At 40.3% G+C, this 7,756-nt stretch overlaps 1 long non-coding RNA gene across 1 annotated transcript in view; it reads right to left on the bottom strand.

The window, feature by feature from the left end:
• Nucleotides 1-7,756, bottom strand: part of LOC105537677 — a 94,257-nt gene that overhangs the window by 15,529 nt on the left and 70,972 nt on the right. Inside the window, exon 2 of the long non-coding RNA XR_001005759.1 lies at nucleotides 3,164-3,221. This is a non-coding gene — a long non-coding RNA (uncharacterized LOC105537677). The remainder of the gene's footprint in view (nucleotides 1-3,163; nucleotides 3,222-7,756) is intronic.

Below are 7,756 nucleotides of genomic sequence, written 5' to 3'. Positions count from 1 at the left end.
CAAACATGGAGAATAACTATAAGAGCATACGGTCAATAACATCAGTCATAAGCCCCTCCTCCCTCCCTTCCATCTCACCCTCCCTCCTTTCCTTTCTTCCTTTCTTTCCTTCTTTCATCTTTGGACAGGACATAATTTGGAACACATCATCCCTTAGCACCTTCGCTTACCTTGCATACATGTGTGAAAAACTGGTGTAATTGCACGTGTTTGTAAAGTATCGATTTTAGAATCTGCAGCTTCCAGGTAAACATTTATTACTGAGTCCACACGGCTGTCATCACCCTCTGGTCCTGTCTCCGCTGCCTCTCTCCCCTGACTCTCTCCCCTGCTCCTGCTAAATGACTGGGGGGTTCTGAGAAAGCAGATGAGCAGGCAGGAGGAACGGGAGCAGGCAGACTGGGCTGGAAAGTGTGGCTCTGGCTCAAGGCGGTGCCACAAGCTGTGATTGATGCAAGACCCCTCAAATCAACATGTGAAATCGAGTTTCTTTCTTTAAAAAAAATCGTGTTTCTTCCCTGAACTTTCTCTACCCGAGGGCACCGATCATCAGTGAAAACACAGGTAAGACGTGCTTGTAAAATTCAGGACGGTTCATCGGTGAGCACCTTTTCCGGCTCATCTAACGCTGATGAAACACAAGCACCTGGGAGGGTCCGGACTCTCCTCTCCTCTCTGCTTCTTCTGACCCAGAGGCTCCAGAGCAGGGAGACTGGTAGGGCCCATTACTAACGCACATGGACTGGTGACCCCAAAAGCATGGAGCTCTCAGATGCTGGATCCTGCCCTTCCTCCTCAGTCACCCCCCGAGGGACAAAGGGGTGCCTGCAGGGGCAACCTCTGCAGGCCTTGGTGTTTCACTAGAGCTCAACCAAAAGTAAGAGCCTATGTTTCAGTAGGGAGGCATCTCTCCATAGATACTAAAGTTAGTGCTGTCCACTTCATTTTCTGTATTTTGATTTTAGCTTTCTAACAGTGAGAAACACCTTTTGGATTTTTATCCAACTCTCTGTCTCCCCTGAAACAGCGCTCATTCTTTAGGACTGATTGTTTGTGCCACCACCCCCCTTCCTCTGCTTCTAAGAAGAGAATGCCCCCTGCTTCCATGACAATTTTTCTTTTAAATGTGTCCCATTAACCTACTTAAATGCCTACCCGTAGCAACAGGGGGAATTTTATTAAAGGGAGAGCAGGATACTCCGCTGTTATCATCTCTATTTTTCACAACGTGGAAATGCTACTATTACAAGGACTGTGCAGCACCCACACAGTGTAAGTCTCCTCCACAATCTGTTCATTCCCCTACTGAAGTTTAAATTACAAGATACGGGAGACGAAGCCCCTTTAGCTCATATTTTCGTCTCTTTTAGCTGGTGTCTGGTTGACTAGATTTCTTTTAAGGAAGCAGGCTCTTGTACCTCCAGCCTATTTAACACTTAGCACCATAGCACATAGGCTGTCATTTTACTAGGTATGCATGACGTAACACCCATGATTTGAGAACAGCTTTGTCTGTTTCAGTCTCTGTCCACTGACGTGTGTGACTTTCATATTGCATGCTTTTCCTATCCTTGAATAAGGAATGCCTTCCTGTCTCTTGTTTCCTTAATCACTTATTAGCTCCATGACAGTTAAATCAACCTACTAGGCACATATTAGAATAACAAGCCGGGGTCAGGAGCAGTGACTCATGCCTGTAATCTCAGCACTTTGGGAGGCTGAGGTGGGTGGATCACGAGGTCAAGAGATCGAGACCATCATGGCCAATATGGTGAAACCCGTCTCTACTAAAAATACAAAAATTAGCTGGGCATTGTGGCACGCGCCTGTAGTCCCAGCTACTCGGGAGGCTGAGGCAGGAGAATGGCGTGAACCCGGGAGGCAGAGTTTGCAGTGAGCCGAGATTGCGTCACTGCACTCCAGCCTGGGCGACAGAGCAAGACCGTCCCCCTCCATCAAAAAAAGAAAGAAACCAAGCCTCAGATCCTATTAAAACACGGCCAAGATGAGAAATATGGATGATGGATGCATCCCATTAAAAAAGTAACGTTTTGTGAGTCAGTTAAGACAGCCTCACTGATGACTCTGGATCATCACTGCTCTAATTAACCTTATACTTAGATGTGCTGCTTGATGATATTGTGTGTAAAAATTAAATAAAGCATAAACATTTAAAAGATGCGGATGAATTACACCAAGGATTTGTCCCATCCAGTGTGTTTGCAAGATCAACTGGCATTTTCAAATGCAGAGCAGGCTCAGCCTGAGGAGGACAGAAGTTAGACCCCTGTCTATTCTAATGTTGTTGAAATGCAAATCCTTTTTGGTCAAGGAACAATGTCATAATACCTGAGGCACAAGAGCAACTGTGTGGAAATTGGAGCTGGGCCCTTCCACTATAGTAAAACACAGATTGAGACCTTTGCCTGACTGTGTAGGGGACAGCTTTGTGCCTCCATCTGAAAATATCAAACTCTATTAATATAGGCAACAATCTACTAAAAAGTACCTGAGATACAGCTACTGTGTATGGCACAGGCATTCATTTCCACGTTCTCTTACATCCATGATGATGTGTCACGGAGTTGTACCACATTAGGTCAATCAAATTAGCACCCATAATATTCTGGGGCCAAGGGGATTGGAAGTACAGAAAGGTTAAGAGAGAGAAAGATGGAAAGACCAGGGAAGAATAACTCAAATGGGTGGATGGACAGATGGATGGATGGATGGATGGATGGATGGATGGATGTGTGTGTGTGTATGTCTATGGAAAAAGGAAGGGAGGGAGGGAGGAGAGGAAGCAAGGAGGAAGGAAGAGGGAGGAGAAACAAGTTTAAACCATTTCTAAAAAGAATCTAGCTCCCTTCTTTGATGGACAGATTGCAAAAGGACAGTGCCTGCTTAGAGGCAGGTGTGAGAAAGAAAAGATAATAGTCCTTTAAAAGTTTGCAATGACAAGAGACACCCAGATTCTGTTCTCCAAATAGTTTCCATAAACAGAATTAAATACAAAGATTCCTTTGCTTCATAAATTTTAATAAATCAATAGAAAACATATTGCCAAACATTTAAACTCATGAGTTAGACATTCAAGAGAATAATTTTAAAAGCTACAACAAATCTTCAAAATTTCACAGTCGTTGAGACAAGGCTACTTTACCTTGAAACTTTCCTTTGACGTGGGAATCCAACGAAGCTTAAGTTTTTCTTGTTGAAGTCTAAGGGAAAAGAAATAATGTAACATTGAAATAGTTATGCAAATTGTTAAAAATCCAATGAGAAAAAACTCTCCAAACTCCTTTTGAACATACAATTTAAGAAAAAGAAAACCGTTAACCAAACAAAAAATAGAAATGCAAAAATGACACCTTCTAAGAATCAAATTCCACATGGAAATGTACATAGGCAAGTTTTGCTTTTCTCTTCCAGAAAGCAGCCAACATACTCCACGGGTAAATGAAAATAATAACAACAATAATAACAATAATACTTCTAACATAGTTAGTTCAATGTTACCATTTAAATTTTTTATGGCAGCAAGAATAACTCAAAGCTATTAAATACTAAATAACACAGCTATATACTCAGGAATAGAGAAGAAAAAAAGCAATTTTGGTCCAGGTAACGAGAAATGTTTGAGATGCCTTTAAAGAATGGGGGTGGGGTCTAAAGAGCAAAGGACAACTCAACTGTGTCTTTTGCTCTCATTAAAATCTAAACAATAACAACTAATAAAAATAACCATTTATTTGTATTTTGAAGACAAGATATGTATTATGTAAAGACAGCTGGTAACAATTCTATACAGGAAAAACACATCCCAAATGAACAGGTTAATCAAAACCAGGCACAGATAAAATTTACAACCAGTCTAATGGCATGTAATCTGTTTTACAGCCTTTGGCTTACAGCATTTGTTCACTAAGAAAACCACAAATAGACCATTTACAGAAACTTCTTCCCCTAAGGAAGTGCCTTTTGCTCTTTAATATTTAGGGGCAGAAGCCTGAGGAAAAATAAGTACAAAATATATCAGATGCTGACACTTCATTATCCATCAAAATACATCCTCAGTCCTGGAATTTGGAACTGTGGCCAACTAAAGAAATACAATAAAATGAGAGATATAATGCCAGTAAAACATCTAAGCTTTTCTCCTAACTATACAAGTTTCTTGTTATGTAATTAACAAAAGAGAAATCAATTCACAAAACTATCAAGTGCGGTAGGAGAAAATTCCTGAATCTGAGGTCTGAATTGTTCAAGTCACTTCCCAATAGTGCATTTGAGCTGGAAAACAGTTTTGATGTATCATGGCTGAGTTTCAAATGTGATACTCAAAACAACCTTAGCGTTTCATTTTTGTTCAATCAGTAAACTGAACATGCCACACCACTTCGGTAGTTAAATTGAAAGCATGTATTTTCCTCTGGGCTGGAAGAAAGCCACTGAAAAGACAGTATCTTCTTCCAAACTGTCTCACATGAAGAGTTAATAAAAAGACACTACGCACCACTGCCTACTGGAAAGAATTTAGTATGTATAGCATTTGATTTAGAAAAATATTTTAACTAAAGTGCAGCACGTCTAGAATTTGATCCAAAGTGTGGGCATTCTGATTGCATTTGCAATTTTTCCTACATAAAGGTTTCAGTGGTTTAGTAATAACTTTAACTTACCAAGGGAAAAAAAATTCACATTATCAACAGTCACAAGATAAGCTCAGTTACAAACTCAATTAGCTATTTAAAGTGTCTTTTGAGAAATGTGTATAAGTAACTGAACACAGGAGAATACATAGGGCAAAATAGAGGACCCCAAGCATTCATTATGTTATAAAATCCATACATAAGAGCATTTCATGTTTATCTTGCCTTACCTTGTTTCTCAGAGAATTTGAAAGCTCCCAAATAGCTGGAAAAACCTGGGCTTCTGAACATGGCTGCACACAGAAGGCTCAGTCACACAGCCTGCTCTACAGCTAATTCTCAGCCAGCAACGACCTTCGTCTGGTCTAAGCAAAACTGGGTTGAGATTTTTCACAGTGCAGGACTACAGCGACCAGGCACTTGTGTCTTTGAGCCTGTGGTACACGAGAAGCAAGAGGCTGCTGGCTGGAACAGCTCAGACCCCATAATCAGATTACGAACAGAAATTAAGCCTGGAGGCGCTGCAACAGACTGGAGCCCAGTGATGGGACGTGCGTGATGTAGATGACCAAGGCAAAGCCATGGCGCATCCCAGCATTTGCTCCGACTAAGGAGACAGTGCTGCAATCTAACCATCATCGGAGGAGTCAAATACAACTTCTTCTCCCTACAGACACACACACAGAGAAAAACCTACAGAGGCCCTCGTGTATTGGGAAGAAGGGACACTTGAGTGTTTCCAGGTTGCTCCAAGTCTGGCTTTGGCTAAGTTAAATGAAGTATTTCACCTAACAGAGAGCCAAAAACCCGTACTTAAGATTTATGAACAACATGTGAGTGAAACTGTGGGAAAAGAAAGGGCAGATATTACTAGAGATTCAAAATTTTAATCTGAGGTAGAAGCTATTAAGTTAAGCTTTGCCTATTAGATTGCCCCCTATTTAATTTTAACCACAGTATGTAGTCGGTGAGCTCAAGCAATGCTCATGCAATTCCAAGAAAAATTCGCAATAATCACAGACTGACTGTACAGAAAAATGGGACATTCAAGAGAACCAAGAGAAATGGTCTTATTTGAAAGCTAAGGAAATAGGGCTAGACAAGTAGCTTGCTCCTGGATAGACAACTGCTTGGTGATGGAGCTACGGGATCTTGGGGAGGTGGGTTCAAGACTGTGATTCACCACACCCCCACCCAGGAGCAGGGACTCTGAGTTTGTCTTTATATCTTTAGTTCTGGACACTACCTGGTACACAGTAGGTCTGCAGGAAATGTTTGCTGAATGAACATAGGAAACCATGAGATAATCTCTTCTAAAAGCTAGAGATCTCTCTAAAATGGGTGCGTGGAGTTAGTATCCTGTGTTCAAATCAGGTGGACTTAGACTAATTTGTAAAATACAAGCACACTTAAAGTGAAAATGAAGAATTATATGCCGAATTAATAAAGACACATAAACACAAGGTACATCAACCCTGGGTACTAGAGGGGTCAGTGTTGGCATTTTTGCCATTTTTCTCTACATTCATTACATTGTAGTCATACAGTCAGGAAAAACTATGGCAAATAGGATAGTTAAAAAAAACTCAGCAAGGAACAACGTACCTTGGATAACTAAACCAGAAACTTCATGGTAAGGTCATAGATAATTAGCAACAAAAAGAAAAAAGGGAGTATTGGGAGGAGAAGAGGAAGGGGAGGAAATAGCAGAAGCAACTGATGTGGAAATAAAGAGATGAACCAGGCATGGTGGCTGACGCCTATAATCCTGAAATTTTGGGAGGCCAAGGCAGGAGGATCACTTGAGTCCAGGGGTTCAAGACTGGCCTGGGCAACATGGCAAGGCCCTGTCTCTAAAAAAAATAAAAAATGAGCTGGGTGTGGTAGCGCACACCTACAGTCCCAGCTACTTGGGAGGCCGAGGCGGGTGGATCGCTTGAGCCCAGGAGGTCAAGGCTGCAGTGAGCCATGGTTGCACCACTGCACTCCAGCCTGGGCAACAGAGTGAGATCCTATCTCAAAAAAAAAAAAAAGAAAGAAAGAAAAAAAAAAGAATAGAGAGATAGGATGAAATAATATACATGTTGACATGTTGATAAATAATCCTTTATAAAGAATGTAACAGTTTATGGAACAGAGTGTCACTGCTCATCACCCTTTCTGTGCTTGAAAATTACTCTTCTTATAGAATTCTCAATTACAGTTATCCTAAAAGAATCTAAAGGCTTATTTTGAATTATTATTAAGGAATAAGTCTATTCTAATTTTTTTTTTCAAATTTTCCTGTCACTTGCTTTTCCTTTTCTTCTTTTTTTTCAACATTTATTTTAGATAAGGGGTACATGTGCAGGTTTGTTACATGGGTACATTGAGTGATGCTGAGGTTTGGGGTACAGTGGGTCCCATCACCCTGATATTGAGCATAGTACCCAATTGTTTGTTTTCCAGCCCTTGCCCCCTTCCCTTATTTGAAATTTTGAAAGTAAAATTCCAGTACAGAATTTTCTTAATTGTTGGGTGTTCTCTTTAAGTTGGTAACAGAGTCTTACCAGAATTCTTTGCCTCACCCATGGATTATGGTACAAAGCAAACTGATTTAAATATGACATAATTGTTGAAAGGAAAAAGCACAACATTCTTTATGAAATTATGGATATAAAATTTAATCTATTATTTAAGCATTCTATCAATATGAAACCAAATAAGACTGTGAAGAAAAACCTCTATTTTATGTTAATAGAAAGTATCTTTGAAAAATTTTCATTTACTCTCTAATAATTATAATGAATTATTATTTTTAATTTTTCCACTTGACATTCAAAAATTATTACTATTATTATTATCATTATTGTTTTAGGCTAGCTCATTCACACAGGAGAGCTACAAAATACCCAAACATTTCCTCACATCATTCTGTAGGTTAACATATTTATTTGCAGATAATTCTAAGTTGTGATTGTGACTTTTTTTTTCCCCACTCTGTCACCCAGGCTGGAGTGCAATGGCACATCTTTTGGGTCACTGCAACCTCTGTCTCCTGGGTTCAAGTGATTCTCCTGCCTCAGCCTCCTGAATAGCTGAGATTACAGGCGCGCGCCACCATG

The sequence above is a fragment of the Mandrillus leucophaeus genome, unplaced genomic scaffold (assembly GCF_000951045.1).
Source record: "Mandrillus leucophaeus isolate KB7577 unplaced genomic scaffold, Mleu.le_1.0 Scaffold178, whole genome shotgun sequence".
NCBI lineage: Eukaryota > Metazoa > Chordata > Mammalia > Primates > Cercopithecidae > Mandrillus > Mandrillus leucophaeus.
This window is presented reverse-complemented; position numbering and strand designations above follow the sequence as displayed.